Below are 24,818 nucleotides of genomic sequence, written 5' to 3'. Positions count from 1 at the left end.
GATCTTCCCAGAACCCCAGACAAAACAATTAGGTGTCATAATCAACAACAGACTAAGATTTGATATACACATTTCAAACACAATCAAAAAAAGTCCATAAGAAAATGGGAACCCTATACAGGAACAAAAAATTCCTAACAGACAATACTGGGATAGCTATAGCTAGAACTCACCTCCTCTCATCACTTCTATAAGCCTCCCCCATTTTTAACAACCTCAAAAATTCAGAACTAAACAAATTGGAAACAGGTTACCACAAGATTGCTAAATTTGCAACAGATTCCACACACACAACTCATCAATGTCATAGTTTAAAATGTCTCTCTTGGTTGGAATTACCCCATATTCTGAACTACAAACATTTAATTATGGCTCACAAGATATTGCATGATCCTAAAAATATACCATCCCTGAAAAATCTACAACAACCCTACTCTAATAATCATAATCTTCGTTCAACTAATAAAGATCTGCTCCAGGTTGCCATACCATCCAACACAGCAGGGGACTCTCTTTACTCCAAATTTATAGCAAAGAACTGGAATGCCCTTCCTCACAGTATAAGATCCATAAGCAACCTCAATCAATTAAAAAAATCTCTTAAAATATATCTGTATAAATCTTGGCTTTGCACATGTAATACTCCAGGACAGTCTCTTACAAGTCCACAATTAGTTTACGTATGGTGAGACTTTTAACTCTATTATCCTTATTTCCTGCTTTCTTTTTTACACTGCTGAGCTATTGCTAACTATGCTGCTATGTTAAGTGAATCTATTTACTAGCTTATTATGTAATGTTTTTCTTTAATTCACTTTTGCAAGTGGATTTTTATGTCATATTACTGGCTAATTATTGTCTTTCTTATTGTTATTAATACTGTTTTTTTATTGTTATTCTGTTACAACTTTATATGTTAAGTATTGACTGGAGCTTTTCTCCCTGGGCCTCCACTGAACATGGGCTTTCCCAGTCAAACCATCCTGTTAAACAAATGTAAAATAAATAAAAATAAATAAATAAATGTATTTTCCAGAAAAACACAATTTTTATGAGGAACAGACCAAAAATATGAACCAAAAATCTAGATATTCTGTGAAAATCTGGACAGTTAATAGATATGCTCCCCATCTGGGCCATTTTATGCTTCCCATCTGGGACATTTTAATCCTAACCAGTTTCCCCTCAAAGGTGATGTATTTGTTGTTTGCTGCCTTCCATATTTTTGTATTTTATATAGCAACCACAAACATGCACATACAAACATTCTCACTTGCACACATACAGACAAACACATACACACACGCACACACACACACACACACACACACACACACACACACACACACACACACACACACACACACACACACACACACACACACACACACACACTACATACCCTATCTATTAAATAAATCAGACACAAAGCATAATTTCTCAAAGTTCACTTCCTTGACATGGCGTGCATTCAACATTTATTTTCAGGATGAACATTAACTTTTATAGGGAAATAGTACCATAGTAACAGTTAATTATTTGCTAGCTTTTTGTCATTCATTATTTCTTTATTTTTGTTGCATGCTATTGAAACTCTATTACATGTTAATATTTACACTCACAAAGCAGCTGTATTTATCTGCGACTGTGATATCAGCTGAAGTCAGTTAAATGTTTTAATCTTATCAGTGTTTCGGTAGATTGCAGATTGCTATGGAGGCAACATTCTGAGCATTAAAGAAAGTTATTTATTGTAGCTCAGTGGAGAAAATCATGTAAACGATGTCTGCACTATTATAAATGATATGCAAAGTCAATGACAGAAGCACCTATAGCAGATAAATGCTTTTAACACAGTTTTAAATCTATATATCACATCAGTTATACCCACAGGCATTTAACAGGATTGCCAGATCACCTTTCAGCATGTCTTTCTGATGTGCGAGAAAAATGATCACAATAAATATATATTATACATGCACACATTCTGTGCTCCAGTTTAATGCCGTAAGGTCCTCAGTGTCTCTGCACTATATCTTGTCTTTTCTTTGCTTCAGTTGTGTATACACACAGCTGTATATATCACAAGAAAAACAATTTGTATAGGTAAGAAAAGAGAAGGAGCGTACCATAGCTTGGAAATATATACATGGTGTGTGTGTGTGTGTGTGTGTGTGTGTGTGTGTGTGTGTGTGTGTGTGTGTGTGTGTGTGTGTGTGTGTGTGTGTGTGTGTGTGTGTGTGTGTGTGTGTACATTTGTGTCCATGACATGTCGCTGTCAGGTCTCAGGTAAATTACATTTCCACTATTGTAACTGCTCAAGATTATGGAAATATCATATATTTATTTATTTTGCCAAAATATTGGGCAAAAATAGCCCCTTTTCAGGGGAGGCCCAGGAAGAAGAGCTCCAAATGAGCATTACATAAGCAAATTACATAGAAGTTTAAAAACAATATAAAACAGGAATAAGAAATAACCTTATTTAAGGGCGCTGCATGTCTAGAGTAGTTACAAAATTAAGTAGTTGATATTGGATGCATGTAGAAAAAAGACAGTGTACAATCACAGATGAATTGGCATTGCAAACATACTCTTGATTTTACATATTATAGAGTATCTGAGAAACACGATATGTAGCAGCTCCTGCTGCACAAGATGAGCATTGAAAGATAGCTGATAAGAAGGACATTTCTAGAGTAAAGTTTGGCACATAAGGAGGAGCCATGAAGGAGTGTGAGAGAGAACACTGGGTACTTAGCCAGGAATTGTGCAGCAACTCAATCATTTTGTTTCAAATCATGTGCATAATATTGCCCTCACTGCAACTGTACAACACTACAGAAATGTCTTGTTTCAAAATTATATATGAAAACATTTGCACTTCAAATATTATTAAAGACTATGGTAGTGTTATGCTTTAGAGTATATTTTTATTTCATAAAGGAATGTAATTTTTACTTCTTCTAAAATTATAAAAATGGTTCAAGGGTTATTTGCTCATAAAAGTAACTATGACTAGCTTTCTGTTGCATGACAGTTATGCTGTGTTGTTGTAACAACCAAAAACCAAGATCCAAAATTTAAAGTCTTGATGTGGACAACATAGTCTGCCAGTTTCACACAATCATTTACTTACTATGTAAGCTGCAGAGGCTAGATAACTGACAGTCAAACTCTAGATACTCCTTTTAATAGCTGACTTGTGTCCTTCTATTGTGCATTTAAACTGCCTCACCATTTGTCACCCCATAACGTTAGTAAGACTAATATGTGCATCTGCTGTCCTCTCTTAACAAATAAAGCAAAAAGTAGATTACTTCACTTCTATTCAAAGTGAGCCAACTTCTGTCTTTCAGCTGCATTTTATTAGTCTAATGTAAAACATTTTCCAAAAGATTTTACCCTCTAACTCTATGAAGGATGGCATTGAAGTACTTATTTTTTGTAAGGTATCCCACTTTCACTTTTATTAAGAATTTATATGAAAACATGCAAGATGCCAAACAGTTGTTTATGTAATCATGCTGTTTGGAAATATGCGTAAAGAATACATGAACTTTCACAAGTTATTAACTAATTCTGTGATCAACCCTGCTTGACTCTAGACGTACCAGATGTCACTACTCCTTCTCATCCATATGTGCTTTTTTTAGCAAATATTACATTATCTAATTGTGTGATCTTTATTTTTTATGTCAGCCCACCCTGCCTTACCTCTTGATTTATTAGAGACCTCCATTCCCACTCATCCATGTGTTCATTTAGTACATAATACTTTACTTGAAAGGAATTCAAAGAATAACATTAATGGTTTCATCATCCTCTCCCATGAAGCCCTGCGAACCAGAGTGTGATAAGTACTGGGATATTCTGGTTAGAAACACAAACCATACTATCATACATATACACATACACACACACACACACACACACACACACACACACACACACACACACAAATGTACACATACGCACACACACATGGACAAATGTATATACACACACAGACACACATATGCACAAATGTATACATATATATGTGTGCGTGAGCACATATGCATACACACACACATATACACATATGCATGCACACTCACATGCACACACATGCACATACAAAAATACATTCACACAAAAACAGGGAAGTGCACTGCATCTTTACACATTACCATACAATGTCTGATTTAGAGATCACACTTAACTAGTTTAGTTCCTATCATTACACCTAGAGAGAATAACATTACATGGAATAAGTGAAAATATAAATATGTGCAGTATGTGGAAACATGAGATATGAACATGCATAGTTAACAACAATATCTGATGTGTTTCTGATTATTAGGGTATTTAATCAACCATCATGTATGTGGATAAGATCGTCTGATCCCCTGCCCTACCCACCAGGAAATCCCAGACTGTCATTCACTAGTTCAGGGGTCTGCAACCTTCACTATCAAAAGTGCCATTTTTGGCCAGTCTCCCACCAAATAAAATTCATCGGGAGCCACAAAACCTATTTGACCCCTAAAATGAAGATAACACGGCATATAAAGTTTTATAAATAGTTATTGTACAAAATATAAAAGAAGTGAGCTTATAAGAGCAATATTTAAAATCCGTCCCTATTTTAGTTCCTTTGTTGGGATTGCTCGATCACTATACGTGTGTGTGTGTGTGTGTGTGTGTGTGTGTGTGTGTGTGTGTGTGTGTGTGTGTGTGTGTGTATGTGTCTGTGTGTGTGTGTGTGTGTGAGTGTGTGTGTGCGTGTGTGTGTGTGTCATATCTCTCAACCTCTTAGAGCAAGAAATCTGGACAAAGCCATAAATAATAGGGCACAGAGGCCCAAAAATAGGGACACTTTTTAAATATTGCTCTTACAAACTTAGAAAATTGATAGAATAACAGATTTTGCATTAGGATGAGTTTTCTGAAGGGTATGAAGTCTGAAACTCAAATGTCTGTATTTTTCTGACTTCAGCCCTTTGCCAGTAAATCACAATTTTATGAGAAACAGACCAAAAATATGAGGCAAAAGTCAGGACATTCTGTGAAAATCTGCACAGTTGAGAGGTAAATGTGTGTGTGTGTGTGTGTGTGTGTGTGTGTGTGTGTGTGTGTGTGTGTGTGTGTGTGTGGAAAATGCATGTTAACAGAAACCATGTTATTCTAGCACATTTCTAAGTTTATAAGAGCAATATTTAAAGTCAGTCAGTATTTTTGTTCCTTTGTTCCCCTTTATTTGTGGCTCTGTCCAGATTTCTTGTGGTAAGACAGAGGGATGAGAGGTACAGAAACCTTTCAGGAAATGCTGCTGCCAGGAGATCACTCGATTGCTCTCAATGTGTGCGGAATGCATGGCAACAGAAATTGTGTTATTCTTGCAAGTTTGTAAGTTTATAAAAGCAATATTTAAAGTCCATCTCTCTCAGAGTGTGTGTGTGTGTGTGTGTGTGTGTGTGTGTGTGTGTGTGTGTGTGTGTGTGTGTGTGTGTGTGTGTGTGTGTGTGTGTGTGTGTGTGTGTGTGTGTGTGCGTGTGTGCGTGTGTGTGTGTGCGTGTGTGCGTGTGTGTGTGTGTGTATGTCTTGTGCAGCAAAGTGGCCATTATTTGTCAAAGCTACAGGGAGCCACTGCAGAGGGGTGGAAGAGCCACATGAGGCTCCAGAGCCGCAGGTTGCAGACCCCCTAGTTAAAATTCCTGTAAGATTTTTCAGAAGCTGGGGTACCCACCCTGTGAAATAATATGTTCTAACTCAGCTATTAAGGAGAAACATGGGCAAGGAACTGTAGCTGATGTGGCTGGGTACCAAGTAGATCAGTAATAAGGTTAAGAGCAGTACTGTAAGCATTAAAAATGGAAATCTGTCTAGCCCACTGAAGAAGTAGTTTTCAAATAACTGGCAAATGTATTATAACTACATAATCTCTATTTACTGTCATAGGTTTAGAGGTCTATACTAGAGTAACAACCACCAGGGCCTCTCTAAGCCCAGCTATGCAATCTAACTCAATTGTGTCCCTATGGATCATGAGCATTTGTTAGGGGGGATATGCTAATTATGATGTTTTTAGAGGTTATGTGTGAGTGTGTGTTAGTTTGGGCATAGCTACTGTCTGCTGCTGTCTATCAGAGGCATAGGTACCAGACCCAGGATACATTTCTGATTTTCTATCCATTGGACAAGGTTACATTTAAATAGGTTTAGGGATGGACTCTGCTTCACATGCATGGGGAGCCTGTTACAGAACATGGGGCTCCTCTGTGACACATATCATCCTCACCAATATGTTTTATTTATGTCACAAAACAAATTTAAATACTTGGATTATAACAGTCCCAGCACTGACCCCTGATGTACTCCACTGGTGAACAGTCTGTTAGTGGAGGTGGTCTCACCAATCCTGGCTTCCTGGGTCATATCTGTGAGCCTGCTGGCAATCCACCATGTCATGTAGGTGCTTATGCCCAGTTTGGTGAGTTTGTTAACTATACCTGAGTGGGGTATTGTATCAAATGCTTTAGCCAGATCCAGGTAGGCAGGATGCAGCATTTTCCCATTATCCTTTGCCTTGGTGACCTTCTCAAAGAAGTTCACAAGCTCCAGTAAACATGACCTTCCCTTGCTAAGCTAAACTGGTTTAGGTCCAGTGTCTGAAGGTTACTTATGTCTTTGTTGATCATTTCCATGTAATTCATTCCATTGTTTAGCATATTAGACTAGTCTGACTAATGGATCTGTGCATTCTGGGGTCGGTTGATGGTACACTCTTGTGAAGTGGGAGAACTGTTGCAGTCCTCCATTCTTACAGTACAAAGCTTGTTTTGAGGCTATAGTTGAAAAGTGACTCAAGTCACCCTTATAGGCCATTTTGCAAGCTATTTAGGATGCATCCCCGGTTATTGTCAAGACCCATTGAAGCTGTATTGTTGCCCTTAGAGAATGATGCCAGGACCTGCTCCCTGTTAACTGTTGGGGGATTATGCTAATAGGCATTTCATGGGAGGAGATGGAGGAGTGGGGGGTAAAGTTTGAACTGAATTTGTCAGTCAGCAAACCTGCTGTGTCGATCTGCACAGTGAAGGTGGCACCATTTACCACCAGTTTGGTACCCTGCTGTGTGCTGCCTTTGAGATTTCAGACATAGCTGTAGAAGGCCCTGTAGTTGTCTTTAGCCTGTGAGGCTATACTGACCTGGTAATTAATCTTTCTGGACATAATTAGTCCTCTTAGATTCCTGTTTAGTTTAATTAAAAAGCATTATAGGAGTTGCTCTTCCTGATTTTAGCCATGAGTTTTTTCCTTTTGTTATATACATTTTTAAGGTTAGGATTCCACCACTGTGGTTTGCTTTTAGTTTTTTATTTATTTATTTTATTTTGCATTTGTTTACCAGGATGGTCCACTGGTCTGATAAAAGCCCCTTTTCAGTGGAGGCCCGAGGAGTAAAGCTCCATATTAAGAAGAACAAACAAAGTTACAATCAAACAAAGCATAGGTGCACATGTATATAAACATAAAACATCTAGTAAGAGAGTCAAGTATATTTACAGCTTATGGAGGCATACTCCATATACCCAAAAACTTTAAATCAGGAATGTAACAAGTAGGTACTGCATTGGTAGTATATCAATAACAAAAAATTCAATGTACAATTTGTAGAAGAGTTTACATCTTAAATAAGCATATTTAAAATTTTGATGAGTAGGTAAAAAAAAAGGTTCAATTAGACAGGAGTGAAACATTTTCCTTCCATTTGAGTCTAGCAAATAGGTGGCAAGGTAGAAGCTAATAAACAGTAATAGTAATACAGAAAGCAGAGGAGGCATGCAATATGAACTAATAGGGATGGAAAAATGGTAGAGTGAGTCTAAGTGTAAGACATTATGAGCTTAGAGTTCTACAGCAGTGGAGTCTTATTAATAGACTAGAAATAGAACTGTACAGCAGGTATAGTGAAACTACTGAGACATTACTGGTAAAACAGAGAGCGCAGAGTAATACAGTAGTGTAGTCTAGTGATAGACACAAAAGTACTGCAGAATAGGTGTAGCAAAGCTGTGGAAGCTTGCTGGAAAATGGCGATGGTGAGGGGGGTATCGTAATGGAACAGAGGTTGGGATAGTGAGAGGATAGAGAGGGTGAAAGCTATCAGATAAATTAATAAGGGTTAGTGTGTGAGAAAAAGGGGAAAAAGGAGCTAAGAGAGGAGGGATAGATCATCCAGGGTAGTTTGTTTCTGGTTTATTTCTAGTAGGTACAGCAGCCTCTATATAGCCATTTATATAGTTGTACTGTGTCTTTCTGAACAATTCCACATTGGTTGTTATGAACTTGGAGTTGAGAGGAGTATTGAATTTTGACACACCTTCATTTAATAGGATGCAGTTTGCTTTAAAATACTTCCTAACTATTACAGGGTTTGCTGGGGTTACCAAGTTGTTTTTTGTTTCAAAGGAGCTTTCTGGTCTGGTCTCACCAGTGATGAAGTTACACTGGGAGTAGTTTAGCATTTACCATATTGGTGAGTACCAGGTCCAGTATGCTTGAACCTCTGGTGGGAGTGTGCACCATTTATCTAGTCAAGGGTATTTGTATTAATAAATTCCAGGATTTGTTGTGCCTGCAAGTACAAGGCAGTGTATGTTTCCAACTGTATACGGGGTAAATTCTCAGATGAATAGGATATTTGTTTTAATGATGAGTGTCTCCAATAGGTCTAGGTATGACCTATCGGATACTAGACCATAAAAGGTGACCTATAGCTTCATAGGATATGGTATGGGACTTTGTCTATGGTGATTTGCACATGGATAAATTTCAGGGCACTGTCCAGTTTAACTAACCTAGAGATATACTCATTGATAATTTAGACTGAGTCTCTTCCAACTTTTGTCCATGTCTGTGCAGCTGATGATTTAAATGCATGGAAGATGTTGAAGTCTTACACTGTTGGAGTACCTTCTGAAGATATAAACCATATATTGGCATTGTCACAGATCTCTTTCTTCTATATAGTGAAGAGAATTTGTAGGGTGTGGAGTTTCCTGATTAGGATCTTAGCACTGAACAGTAATACCTTTAGGTTTCTTTTGTTTTATTTGCTATGTCAGTAAGTTTGTCAGTTTCATCTGTCTATTTTTAAACATTTTTTTTTACAATATCACTTAAGTCATAGGCACACATACATTAATAGAAAATAAATCAAACCATATTAGCATTTTTATATTCATGCATTTTACACTGCATATGTTTTCTTTCCCTTAACAAACATTATTCCAACATTACATAAATTGCTGAGTTCCTGCATTTATTGTTCTAACAATTCTGTACACTTGTATGTAATTTGTTCCTTCCATTTTTTTTGATTCCACGTTTAGTTCTTTTAACTCTTCTACAATATTCAGTACACATATATATATATATATATATATATATATATATATATATATATATAATGACAGTTGGTTTACATTTTTATTTCCATGTTCTAGTATTTACCTTTTTGGCAGTCAATACAATTAAACTTAGTAAGGCCTTATTATGAATAGGCAATACTGATCTTCTGCCCTAACTCAAAATAATAATTCCCTTAGTTACAGCCATTTGCTCAGACTACATTTCTGACAGAGGACTCTGTAGAGAATTTTTAAAATCTGCCAACTTGTTACCCTCCCCAAAAACATGTTCCCATTTACCTCCCTTGTTTCCAACATACTTCTAGCATTAGCTGTCCACTGGAGGAAGAATTCTTTGAAGTCTACTTAGGGTATAAAAATGGGTTTACTCACTTTAGTTGAGTAGCCCATAAGATAACCTCTGAAATGTCAGCCACAAAAGATCATCAAAATGAAAGTTGACATGTTACCACTCATGTACAAAGAAAGAACCTTTGTGCATCCAATTATAAATAAATAAATAAATAAATAAATAGCATTGATATTTGCTGCACCCCTTTACGCACTCTGATGTGTATGCACTCTACCAATTATAAATACTAACAGTGAGGTTACACAGCCCATGGGGGAAAGGAAATATTCTCCTACCCAGGGATTGTCGATCTTACAAACCTGTCACCCATCTGCATATATTCACCAAATGCAGATGCTTAATTAATTCATTTATTTTACATTTGCTAACTGGGACCTTTTTCAGTGGAGGCCTGAGAAGAAAAGCTCCATTAATAAAACAGCAGTAAGAGTGAACTGCAGTAGATAATATACAAGAGCAGTTTTAAAAAAAGAATAAAATAAAAAGAAATAATGTCTAAGACATGTAATATTAAACTATGTTGACTTTAATGGAGTAATAAAACCTTATTTAAGTAGAATACATACAATATTTAGTTTGTTCTTTATATTCTTATTTCAGTCTACCTTTAGAACAAACATAAATAGATGCATTCAGATGATGCAGATTATTTTACAACTGAAATAATTAGGTTATATAATACATATAGGATATGTTTCTAGGTACAACAGACAATAGCTGTTAGATAGTCTGTACATAGTGTAGTGGTACTAAAAGTTGGGATGAGCCATAACAGTAGCTTGGAGTTAACCTGGATAAGTACAGGAACAGAGCCACTTAGAAGTATGGTGAGTTCTCAGTGTTTTTTTGAATTGTGATGGTGGTAGGATGGATGGTATGTGTGTAGGTAATGAGTTCCATAGTTTGGATACAGTTAGAGAAGAGAGATTCTCCTGCTGAATTGAGGGGTTTGGTTAAACAGATGTTGACAAGCCTGCATATAGACTCAATACAGGGCAACCATAAAAATACCTATGTAAAGCCTTCCAAGCAAAAATCCTAAACCTTATGTGCTTTGTTGCATACTTGAGAGTCATACAGATGTCCTCTTGTTATTATTTTGTAAATTGTCTATTCAGCCTCACTTCCCAATCTTTTCTGACCTTCTCTGATTGATTCCTATGGTTATCATGCAATATTTTATATGCCATGCTAATTATCCAGTTTTTAACACCAGCTTAAATTCAAGACTCAGCTATAAACTCTACCACAACTGATCCTTCATTTAGCATATCCTTCTCTTTGCCTATACTCTGATATCAATCCCTGATAGAGAAGACAATCTCTAATCTCCTGTCCAAATTTCTGCTTGACCTTTTCCCACTCTATTAACTTTTTTACATGCTCCCAATACCTTGGCTCCCTGTCTAGTTTTTCCAGTGAATTCCAGACCACTCTTGCTTAATTTCTACAACCCTACCTGAAGACATCCCTACTGGCAAAATCATATTTCTACATTTCCATGTTGGTTTAGTTCTTAGACTGCCTTCTATATATATCTCATCATCATCATCATCATCAGCCCGCTTTTTCCCATTTTCTAGATAGGGTCAGGGTATCATGTTAACTGTTGCCGTCTCTCTCGATTCAGTGCCTCACTTCTGCCTTCTTAGATACTCATGCCTGAATGTCACAGATCTTTTCTCATACAATCCATCCACCTTTTTTTTTCACACACGAGCAGGTTACAAGATCAAAAAACATGCACAAGCAAATACATATAATGTTTACATATTCAGATTTTATGATTTTTCCTACCCCAAAACTTTGGAAGGCTGCATTCATATAACTGATGTTTCAGATAATCGATGTTCAGATAATCAACTGTCTACTGCACCTTCTTCCTGTCTGTTCCAAATCTTCTAAACTAGATTGTCTTCTGCTTTTCTGCACATGTGTCTAAACCACCGTAATCTGTTATATTTGATCTTTTCTGCAAGTGGACCTACTTTGGCTTCTGCTCTTATGTTCTTATTTCTTCATCTGTCCCACAGTATGCATCCTACCACCTTTCTCAGGCACTTCATTTACATCCCCCCTAGCTTCTTCATTTGCTCTGCCTTCACTGCCCAGGTTTCTGTACCATACAGTAGTACTGGTCACACTACTGCTTTGTACACTTTACTTTTCAGCTTCATTGGCATTCTTCTGTCACAGACTGAGAGTCTATGCCCCTCTGATTCTAGCTTTGACCTTTTCATTCAGGCTTCCCTTCTCTTCAGCATCACCTCCCAGATACCTGAAGCTATTAAGCTGTTCCACTATTTTCCCTTCTATCTCAAATCTCAGCTCTTCTGATTACCCCAATTTGCTGCTATTACCACAGTCTTATCTGTGCTTAGTTTCATCCCATGTGCCTTCAGTTTTGCATTCCATTCCCCTATCCTTTGCTGAAATTCTTGCTCAGAGTCTGCTTGTAATCCCACATTGTATGAATACAGCACCTTTGTTGATCTGTCCCCTCTGATATAGGTTCATAGGTTCATAGGTTCATACAAGGCTATCTGCCCAAGGGCATTTATAAGCCTAGCCCATAGTTATGTGGCTTTCGCCACCCCTTTAGTTTGAATAAAACTATGCCTATTATTTTGCTGTGCCTCTGTCAAGCAGTGACACCGAAGTAATCCCTGGGGTATATCTGCGATCTCCCATCCATTGGTCAAGATTCCTCTTGAACAAGGCCAGCGAGGTGCTCTGCCTCACATGTACCGGGATTTTGTTCCACAGCATAGGGAGTCTCTGGGTGATGAATTTGTCCCTCCAGCACGTTCTATTAATAACCGTGTCAAGGTTTAAGTCTCCTGCCCTTGTGGTTCTGAGGGATCTAGATTTTTTGAGGTGAAGCATATTCATCAAATCTGGGTTTGACATGGCCTAATATGTCAGGCACAGGTCACCTCTGAGCAAGCGGTATGAGACTGAATAGAGCTGGAGTTCTTTCAGTCGGGCAGCATAAGACATATTTTTGAGACCCTTTATCCTTTTGGTGAGGAACTTTTGGGGCCTTTCCAGCTGCTGCAGGTGTCGGGTCAGATACATTCCGATTGGGGCATTGTACTCAATCATAGGTCTAATGAGTGATGTGTACAGGGGACGATGACCTCCCTTGATCTAGATGTGAATCCCTTCATGATCAGGTGGGCAATGTAGAAGGTTTTCCTAACTACTTTAGCAACATGAGTGTCAAACGAAAGGCTACTGTCAACCTGGGTCCCCAGATCCCTGATGACTTCTTCTGTGCTCAGTGGATTGCCACCTATATGGTAGCTAGGGGTAACCTTGTTTTTCCCAAAGGGTATGACTATGCATTTCTTGGTGTTTAACTTTAGGCCATGGCTCTGGCACCAGTTATCCATTTCTGTGAGGCCCTTCTGAAGGATATCCGTGTCAGATGTGTTTTTGACTATGGCGCCCAGTTTGCAGTCATCTGCAAACTTTGTCAGCCATAACCCTCCTGTGTTTGCTTGTACTTCAGAAAAGTAGATGCCAAACAAGAGTGGACCCAGGACTGAGCCCTGTGGGACACCACTTGTGACAGGCTTTGAGTCTGACATGGCTCCAGCAACTCTGACCCTGTGGGTTCTGTCACTTAGCCAGTTTGCAACCCATCTTATGATGTATGGGTTTACATTCAAGCTGATGAGTTTTTCGATGATACCTGAGTGGGGTATTGTGTCGAAGGCCTTTGCCAGGTCGAGGTAGGCTGTATGGACTGCCTTTCCTCATCAATGGCCTTGGTGACTGTCTCGAAAAAGTCAACCAAGTTTAAAAGGCATGATCTGCCTTTGACAAAGCCAAATTGGGTTGGATCCAAAGTCTGCAAGTTCCCTATGTCTTTATTTATGAGTTCCATTATGATCCTCTCCATGGCTTTGCAGATAAGGCTTGTCAAGCTAATGGGACGGTAATTACCAGGGTCGGTGGAGGCACCGCCTTGTGAAGTGGGACCACAGTCACCGTGCGCCACTCCTTGGTTACGTATCCTGAGGTGAGGCTAAGATTAAACAGCTGTCCTAACTGCAGGTTTAATTCCTCATTGAGTTTGTGGAGCACACAGCCAGGGACACCATCCGGTCCCATGGATGCTGTGTTTTTTGCCTTGGAGAGGGCAGTTCTCACCTGGGCGTTGGAGATGTTTGGGGGGCTACAATCCTCTGGTATAGATATCTCTCCTTTTGGGAGAAGTTTGCACTGAACCTGTCAGCCAGTATGTTGGCAATGTGTGTAGGTTCAGTAATCTTCACATCATTTTGAACTAATTCTGAGCATATCTGGGAGTTTCCTCCTAGGTTTTTAACATAGCTAAAGAAGGCCTTATGATTGTCTTTTGAGTCCTTGGTGATTTTTCTCTCAAAATTTGCCTTGGATATGTTTGCTAATGTAGTGCATCACCAGTATGAATAGCAGTGGCAGTGATGACCCCTGGTGCACATCCATTCAGGGACGTCGGGAGGCATACGCACTGTACTGATTTCAGTACAAGTTATGTAGAAGGGGGGGTAGCATTTTAAATTTTCACTTTTTCACGCTTTACTGCACGATGACGTCAGCTACGTCAGCTCATCAGGGCAGCCAGTCGGAATGGAGCTCATCGCACATGTATTTCCGGCCGACCGGCCAGTTCAAATGCTTTCTGAGCGGGAAGGAGGATTTTGGTCTCACGTCATGCTTTCCGAGCGGGAAGGAGGATTTTGGTCTCATCCGAGCGGGAAGCGTTATGGTGGTCGGTCGAAGCAGGAGGAGGATCCGTTATGGATGTACACATTATAGTGGTCAGTCGAAGTGGGAGGAGGATCCGTTATGTTGGTCTCACTTCATAAGACCCGAGGGTTGGTGAGTAATATGAAGAGTGTGTGTGTGTGTGTGTGTGTGTGTGTGTGTGTGTGTGTGTGTGTGTGTGTGTGTGTGTGTATCCCCCTGATTTTGGGATGAGGCTGCTGTACCTGTTACCAGGTTGTGGAAGCTAATGTGGAAACTTTTTTTCTTAGCTGGTTCCACTCCTTTGAGCATCCATAACAACAGTGATCCCTGCCCTCATCCTTCCCTAGTTCATAACCTCTCAAATTTCTCTGCACAGGGCAAGGCCAGTGAGAGAGCAGCTAAGCTACAAAGTATGGCATCATGTGGACAGGGGCCTCCATCCTATGTCACATATCCACAGCTACAGAGCAATGCAAAATGTCATAGTGCCATTTGGAACACCATGCCCACCCTTAAGTCACACCTCCGCTCAGAATGGTACAGCTTAGTTAGAGCAGAATAACATTTATTGCCACAAAATAACTTTATGTTGTTAATGATCTCTCTTCCATCTGACAAAGTGCAAAACAGAATGCCATATCTCCAGCTAGACAAGTACTACAGTAGTAAATGTGGATTTCTAGAAATGATGTGCCTATGTGCACTGTTGCTGTAATGTCACAGTTCCAGCTAAGACACCACGAGCCCCCAGGCATCTTTGAATAGGGCATTTTTAGTTCCCATTAATGCAGTGCTGCTGATAATGCAAATCTCAATTTCCTTTTTTTTTTTAGTATGTTAAATGTAGACCTCTGCAGATATTTTAAAGTGGAGTAACTCAGTTTATGTCACAGCTCCACTACAATAACATTATGTTGTCATGCTAACAAAGTGTGTTGCACCGTTATAAATTGTGATACAAAATTTCACAGCTACAGTCATTTCAGAGGACCATTTACAATTAAAGCACTGCATTGACAAATGTTGCTTTCCCCAGTGCTGGGCAGGGAGGAGCAGAGAGGGTAGGAGGAGATATGTTAAACTCCAGGCATCAAACATTCTTTTAACACCTCTGGCCTCAACAGCTCTCATAAGGATTCTGCACAGCACCGCAGCATAAGGACCATGGACTACGTCCCATCTTATTATCTATGCATGTATTTTCTTGGGTATCACTTAATTTACGCAGTCCCCACTTCTTCTAACAGCTCTTCCAGAGAGGTAGCTTGCCTTTTCTTTCCCTGCTGATCATCAATAAGTGCCTTCTGTGTGGAGTCTGCATCTTATCCCTGTGTTTGTGACATAGTAAAACAACTTTTTATTCTAGCAATAAATATATACTAACACAACCTTTTTATAGCAATTTTTTAAGTTTATGACTATTTGAAATCTGTCCTTATTTTTGGGACTGTAATACCCTGTTATTGGCTTTGTCCAGGTTTTTTGTGCTAAGGTTGACAGCTATGGCAAGAACTGAATTCACTGAATATGTTTGAGGGCTGTATTCCCTCATTACTGGGTTTGTCCAGGTGTTTTGTGCTAAGAGGTTGACAGCTATGGTGAGAACTGAATTCATTAAATGATAGCCATTTAAGTTTCAGTCTTCCTCTCTTTCACAAAGCAGGTGATTTGGCATAGTGGTATGTTGTTCTGACTATTTTGCACAGTGACCTTGGCAGTAAAATGTATGATGGTAACACAGCATTTTATTCTAGCAGCTTTCCAAGATTATACAAGCAATGTTTAATGTGTTCCTGTTTTTTGCCCTTTTGACCCACCCCAATAAATTTGGCTTTTTCCAGACTTCTTGTGCTGCGAAGTTGAGATGTAGTTGAGTATTGTGTAGATTTTACAAGGAACTGAGAGCTGCAAGGGAAGAGAAGTTTAGTGCTGATTATGCTAAGTCAGCTCACATTGCTAGTAGCACAAAATGTTGTGTACTTGCTTTTAATGCAGAAGGTTGTTGGTTCTACTCCCATAAGGGGTGAATGCTGCTGTACTGAAAGTTAAGACACTAACTATGAGCCTGTTATCAGTTTGCCATCCATTTCCTATTGCAATATTACTAGATTATTATTAATGTAATTTAGGCAATTTATTCCTCAGGGGCATCAGACACTATTTTTCGGTGAAGTCATGAAATATAAAGGTGATTGCTAGCAGCAACCTCTTCATTAGTTAGATTTATTTAACGTGGAATTATTTAGATGACTTTTTTTACTACTTCAGAGATTGTGCATATTATTTACTGATAATGGTGGACTGTAGAAGTTTGACTAGACTTTTATGATGGAAATGTTCTGAATTGGGCAGTTTTGTTTCATTGTTTACTGGAAAAATGTTCAAAGCAATAGGAAGGTGCATCAAGGAGCACATGTATGTTTCATATGCAAGGGGCCTATGATTTAAAAGCAGCCCAGAATTAATTTTTATCTGCCACGGGTAAAATGTATTTTTCTTTGAATGTGGGTTTTAATTAATGCCAAGTTTGTTTAGCAGATGTCTTAGTGTTTGTGCTGTAAAATGCAAAATAAAACTTTCAAATGAAGTTCAAATCATCATAGAAGTAAATCAGTATGCACATTAGTGTTTATGGTAAATGGAGTGAAATAGCAAAGTAATGGATCATTGGAATGGCTGCAGGGGGAGGCTCCATTCGACCATGGTTTTGTGAGGGGGAAGGGTGGCAAACTTAGACAGCCCCAGCTGAACTATACCTCCCAACTGTCCAGATTTTCAAAGAATGAATAGATTTTTTGCTTCTTATTTTTGGTTTGTTCCTCAATTTGTGGTTTTCTGGCAAATGATTTAGGAATTAAGTCACTAAATAATGACACACTAGTTTCAGACTTTATAACCTTCAGAAAAATGCATGCTAAAATAAGACCTGTTCTATCAACTGTCCCAGTTTATACAAGAGCAATTTTTAGTACTGTTTATATGTTCCCTCACTATATTTGGCCTTGTCCAGATTTATTGCATTAACAGGTTGAGAGGTACATGCAAATTGCTTTATAGAATTAGGCATAGCCAAACCTCAACTGTCCCTGATTTTGGCTCAAACTGTTGCTCTTCCCCTAATGATCCCTCCACAAAATAGCAATTTTGGAAGAAAACATAGAGGGTTTACTTTACTTTTATAAAGAACTGTAATGATCAGAGTTGTACATTACTTTTATTTCAGAAATGCATGTAGATTCTCTAATTTTGTCAGCTGCTCTAAGTTAACTGTGCTCATATTAAAATGGTGTCCCTCCTTTGACAGGTTCCCAGCTGTATTGTCTGGCAATTTTATATTTTTGCATCACATTTTTGGTCCGTTTTTCATAAAGTTGCAGTTTTCTGGCAAATTAATGGCAAATTGTTAAAGACTGAAGTTAGAAAATAATGCAGACATTTCAGTTTCAGATTTCATACCTTTCAGAAAATTTGTACTGATGCAAGACCTACTACTATTCTATTATCTTTCTAAGTTTATAAGAGCAATATTTAAAAAAAATGTCCTTATTTTTGGGCCTTTGCCGCAGTTTTATTTATGAGTTTGTTGCTGTAAGAGGTTGAGAGGTTGTGTGTTTGTGTGTGTGTGTGTGGTAGGTAGCATACCTCTCAACTGTCCAAATTTTGCAGAATGTCCAGATTTTTGCCCCATATTTTTTGTCTGTTCCTCATAAATTTTGTGATTTTCTAGAAAATCATTGAAGGCTGAAGTTGCTAAATAATGACAGACATTTGAGCTTCAGACTTCATGTCCTTTAGAAAAATTCATACTAGCACAAATCCTGTTATTCTAGCAACTTTCTAAGTTCACGAGAACATTATTTAATATCTGTCCCTGTTTATTTTAGGCTTTGTCCATATTTCTTGCACTAAGAGGTAGGTAGGGGTGTGTGTGTGAATGAAACATCCTAGTTAGTGGTAGCAGGTGGTTAGTAATTTACTCAAGCTCAAAACCTGTACCTTAGTTACAGAAAACAAAAGCATAAAGTCTCTACCCCAACTACCATGCTGCATTTTTCAAAGAACTGACATTTCAGGTTAATTTTCAATTCAAGGAACCGAGTTTGAGTGAATTTATATTGTATTACTGAAGAGGCATTACAGCGAATGCCTCTTCATCGACACTAAAAGAGCGAACCGTGAATTACGAGAATGGCCGTAGCTTGGCTGGGGAGGGGGGTAGCAGTTTGAGAGCTGTCAGTACAAATTTGAAAATCCTAGCTACACCCCTGCATCCATTCACACTGGGAACCCCTCTGTGAGACTGAAAACTGTGTGTACTTGAGTCATTGTGACCTTGCCTTGTACATAGCCTGCACTAATTCTACTGCTGTTTCTGGGACTCCGAACTACATCCAGTACTGTCCAAATTAGCTTTATCGGGACCTTGTCATATGCTTTCTCAAGGTCTAGGAATGTCTATTTGGAGTCTTTCCTCATCTCTAGCTTCTTCATAACTATCTTTCTCACTGCAAACATTGGGTCAGTTGTGCTGCATCCTGATCTGAATCTCAGCTGCTCATCTCCCATCTTAATATTCTACTACTCTGTATATTTGTTTATCAGTCACCATCTACAGAACTTTCATGCAATGTGACAGGAGTTTTACTGCCTTTGTACTGACCGCATTTGTCTCCAGTCATCTGGGATACCCCTTTCTCTCCACACTGCTATGAGTACCCACAGGAGCCATTTTTCCCCTATCTCACCAATCATCTTTATCATACCTGCTGGGACTTCATCTGAGCCTGCTGCTTTCCCTTACTTCATTTTCATTAGTGATATTCTTACTTCTTGTAGGGTGGACTCCTTTTCTCCTCTTACCATAGGCTGTGTCTGTGGTACTACAGCTTCTGTGGTGGTTTCTTCATTAAGAAGCTGCTGGAAATACTTCTTCCATCTGCCTTTGATGACCTATGGACTAGTGAGAAGAATGTTGCTGGCATCATTTACAAAGGGTGACTGACTATCTTCTTTATCTTTCTGTCTTTGCCTTACACCCTGATATAGTTTCTATGTGCCCCATACTGAATCACTTTCCAGAAGCTGGTAGAGTGCCTCCGATGACCTGCTCTTTGTTATTGCAACTCCTTTCTTAGCTTCTTTGTTAGCCAACTAGTATTCCCTTCTAGCCTGTTGGGTCTTTTTTATCTCTCACTTTTTTCTGCATTCCTTCTTTCTTTGAATGACTTCCTGAACTTCTGCATTCCACCACTAGCTTTCTTTATGTACCTTATTTCTACAAATCTATGAATATAATATTCTGCGTGGTTGTTTTTCTCCTTAAGTCCTGCATCAAAAATCGTACTCTCTCTCCTTATTTCTCAGACTTCTCTCCTGTTTTGTCATTATCACTTTCCACTTTGATTTATAATCCTCTGCTTGAATTATGTATATGATCTTTCACTGTATAGCTCAAAGGAGCCATCCAAATCAGGTAATCCTAAAACACCATGTTCTTTTGGGAGGATTAACGTATCCCACTTAACTCTTACCTCTTCCCCTGCCAAATAAATTTCTTCAACACTTTATTAATTATCATTCACAGCTTCTCCTCTAGTTGATAAAAAATACTCCTGAGTAGTATGTAAAACTAAAAAAAAGTCAAATAGCCTCTGACTCTCCACAAAGTGTGAAAGTGGTCTGGGATTTTATCTGATGAAGTCTCTTTGAAGGGATGAAAGCACTTATGAAGGTGTGTGCTTTGATTTTGGAATAAATATTTTTACCTTTCACACTTTGTGGATAGTCGGAGGTTATTTGGACTGTTGTGTGGTATTGTGTTTTTGACACTTTTTTCATTTATTAGTATGGAAAACTAAAAATAAAATTCACTGGTTGTATTTTACTATTCATATCCATAATCCAGAGCTTTCAGTTTCTTGGGTTTTGTATTATCTTTTGTTTAATCACTTCCCACATATTCTTTGCTACTATAACACAATCCTTTTTAATCCATACTCCTAAATACCTCATCTTATCATCTTCCCATAAATATGGCTATAACTAAACCAGTATATGTGTGGGTACATAGTTTAATTTTATAGACTGTGTTTATCTTTATTAATCTTAGATACAGAAAAGACTCAAAACTGTCTCAAAATATAGCACAACACCAAAATGTCTTTTTCTGGATTTATTAAGTATAAAATAATATCATCTGCAAATAAAGCTAATGTTTCTGGTCTGTAATACCAGTTATATCCTTGAATTGTAAGTCCATTATCCTTATTCTCTTTCCAGTACTTGTAAATATAAAGCAAATAAAATGAAAAGTGGACAGCCGTGCCTGGTTCATCTGTTCAAATACAACTTGTTGGAGAAGAAATCCCTCGCCTTAATTCTTGCCACTGACTTTTCATATATCCCTCTAATAAACCCTGTTATTCTATCAGGGAATGCAGATGTTTCCAGTTTCCTACTCATAAAATTCCAGCTAACGTTGTTGAATGATTTCTCTCCATCAAGATCCACCAATAGCAATATGTTCTTAAATCTGCTTCCCACCATGTTGTTCTAGCAATGATGTTAAATGCCCCCCCCAACAAAAATTACTTTGATCAATATCTATCAGTTTTGACAACACCTTTGCCATTTTATTAGCTAGCCTAGTATAGACATAAACACTTTATAATCATGATTTAAAATTGAAATGAGTATGTATGAAGCTGGGTCTGAAGGGATCTTTACTATAAGAACATGTCTCAAGAAGACATTGCTGGACTTTCCTACCTTATGTAAGCATTTGGTACATTGGACTTACTTTAATATTGCTAATTGATGTAACTTTCTGCAGAAATATTACGTTTTATACATATCAGAATTTAATAAAACTGAACTAGACTAGACTAGCATATACTAAGGACAGCATGACTGATAAATAAAAGGCTCTCAGACTTTGTATATTTCCATTGATTTTGTAAGAGACACATTAAACCCACAACTAGATGACAGATAAATATATATATATATATATATATATATATATATATATATATATATATATATATATATATCTTTATCTATCTATGTATCTATCAATCTATATATTTCAGCAACAAAAGATACTTTTCAGGCTGCCAAAAAACAAGGAACTTTAGGGTATGATTCAGACTGTAAAATGTTCTCTGCCCTAGAAGTGTCTCGTCTCTGTACTTCTAAGGCTCATATATTACCCAGGTTTACTTGTATCACATAAAGCTAAATCACAAAGATACTGGAAGTGATTTTATTCAAAGCCCAAATTCTATATGTGTTGCCATGCTGTGTATTGCAGCTTATATTAACACTGGTTAAAGATCAGTCAGGGCAGTAAGCCAGGTAAATATAACAAAATATTGTGGCAATGTGAAAATGTGATTTAAGTGCAATTATTGAATCATCATGAGAAAATGCTTTAATGTCATTGTACTCATAATTTATATACAGTCCAGGAATCTGGACATTTTTGGCTTATGCTTTGTATTTCCTTTAAACTTTCTTGTGAGGAAAGGCGTAGCCTTTTGTTCATGTTATTGGCACCTATGTCCATTTGTTGACATGGCTTTTCTTTTGGGATAAAAATTGACATACAGATTATTAATCATCAGTCTTTACAGATTAATATGCATCTTACCTGTTTTATTTTTCAGCTGAAAGACCATTCAAGTTCATTTATTTATTTAGTTATAATTGTTTGCTAGTGTAATCCGAATGGAAGAAAAGCTTCAACAAAAAAAAATTACAAATAGTTACAGTAGCTACAAAATAGCATATTAGGAAAGAAGGCACATATATTGCACAATGTAAAAAGTAATGAAAAAATAAAAAGGTACAGTAATAGAGACAGTATAACAAAGTCATGAAGGATATTGACGTAAAGTGAATCAGATTATAAAGATCATCATCAGTTAAAAATGCAGAAAAGAATATAGTATTGTAGAAAACAATACAGTCCTCTTAAGGCTGTTATAGAGTTAAAGTAGCTGAAGAAAAAGATAAAAAAGATACATTTTAGTGATGAGAAACAGAAGATTTAAGAAAGAGTGAAAGATAAATGTTATAGTGTATTAAAGGTAGTAAAGCATATCAGAGAAAGGTAAGAAAGATGAACAGTTAAGGGAAGTAAGTGTTAACATATAAAAGGATAACAGTAAATAGAGGGGAATATAATATGCTGAGGAAGAAAGCATTTAGAAAATAGTTTCATTTCTGAAAACATTTTGTTGCAATATAACCCAAGGGATGATTAAGTACTAGCAGGTTGTAGCAGGAAGTGTTTTGTTAACTTATGGTAGTCAGGAGATAAGCTATTACATAGCCATGTGTTTGCTAGGTATTTTAACAGAGATTTAAATTGTTTATGAAAGTCAGTTTGTCTTACTGGGTACAGCATATTATTCAATTTTCTGAAGTGCAATTTGAGTACTGATTATTACCAGCTGTGTTATTAGATTTGAATATAGAAAGAAGTGACTTAGCTGAAGAGCTAAGAGTTCTGCTTGGAGAATATGGCTAGAGAATATGTTGCAGACTAGGACATTTATTTAGGGAATTTAGTTGTTTGCATGCAGTTAGTATTTCTGTGTATGTAAGTGCATGGGGTAATTCTAGTCAGTGTAAGTGTTTGAGGGCAATACAGTGGTGAACTCTTTATGGCAGATTTGCTACAAATCTGGTCACTTTATTGTAGCATTGTTCAAGTTTTTGCAACAGACAAAAGTGGAGGTTTTTGAAAAATAGAGAAACATAAAGAAGAGTTGTAAGTAAATAGGTTGTTGCAATATTTTTCTGTCTGAGTCAGTAAGGTAAGATTTAAGCCTATATAATTATTCTAATTTGAAGAGTTTTATTTGTTACTTGGGGGATGTGCTGATCAAATTTCATGTGCTCATCAATGATGTATGAAAGACTAGTTCAATTTTGGAAGGTGCTATGATAAGACTTTTTAGGAGCATTATTTTGGGGTAAATAATATTAATTTAGTTTTCTTTGTATTAAGAAGGAGTTGTGAGTCATGCAGCCAATTTTCAATTGCAGTCACAGATTTTTTTTTTCTTTGTTCTTGAAGTACAGATAAGGTTTTAACTAAGCAGATAAATTTAAAACCATCTGTATACTGAATAATCGGGGCATGAGATGAGGCAGTATATAGACTGTTGATGAAAAGATTAAATGTAAGCGGCTCAATATAGATCATGGTGGGGCACCCGCAGAGATGGGTAAGAAGGAGGAAAAGTCTTGCTACATTTGATTGCCTGTTGTTTATTAGAAAGGTAACTTTGGAACCATTGAAGTCATGACAGATTTAAAATCTAATGAACCAAGTTTAGATAGCTCTAGGAAAACAGTAAAAACAAGATTACCCAAGTTTCTGTTTTGGGTAACTGTTTCACTAAATTTCAGTGGAACATTAGTGTCACTACGATAGGGCCTAAATCCACATTGTTTACGCAAAATGAGATTATAATCAGTGATGCTTTGTAAAAATTATGAATGGATATATTTCTCTAATATTTTAGATGGGGTCTATATTAGATACTCGAACATTTAAATGTTCGAATCACTAAAGAACAAACTTTATTGATCAAACACTTAAATGTTCGAATTTACATAAAAATTTTAAAAAGAAAAGAAAAACTAAAGGGTGTAAGCAGGGGGGCAAGCCCTCCAGCACCCCCCACACCCCCCCCGCTACTTAAATATACCAACTCCAAGATTGCGCTACATGGGGGGTGCAGGGGGGCTCATCCCCTGCTTAAACCCTTTACTTTTTCTTTTTTTTAAATGTTCTATTTTTAGATATTCGAACATTTAAGCGTTCAATCACTAAAGTTCGTTCTTTAGTGATTCAAACATTTAAACTTTGAATATCTAATATAGACCCTTTAGATGGAGGTGATCCAATTCCAATTAGGTATATATTTGGAGAGGTCAGTAGAAGGCCCACCTTTATGTAAGGGTATGATAAAAGAATTTTCCAAAGTTCTGATACACAGCTTTTCTTGCTGGATCAGTTAATGAGTATAGAAATAAGGTGAGCTAGTATACCAGTAGCACTGACCTTGATATATTCACAGGGAAGTTGATCAGAAGCAACAGTTGTAGATTTAAGTTTGCATAAATATTTTTTAATCACTAAGGTAGGTAAAGAAGGAATGAGAACAGTATACTATGATTTCTTTTTAATGGTAAAGTGTGGCATGTGGATGAGCCATTGTTTTTGAGTAGCGAGAGTGCTGATTGCATAAAATGTGGGTTAAACTCAGTTGCCACAGCAGTTTTATTGTGAT

The sequence above is a fragment of the Protopterus annectens genome, chromosome 4.part1 (assembly GCF_019279795.1).
Source record: "Protopterus annectens isolate FY-2018-M chromosome 4.part1, PAN1.0, whole genome shotgun sequence".
Classification (NCBI taxonomy): Eukaryota; Metazoa; Chordata; order Ceratodontiformes; family Protopteridae; genus Protopterus; species Protopterus annectens.
The sequence above is the reverse complement of the archived record's forward strand: the minus strand, read 5'-3'. Positions refer to the sequence as shown.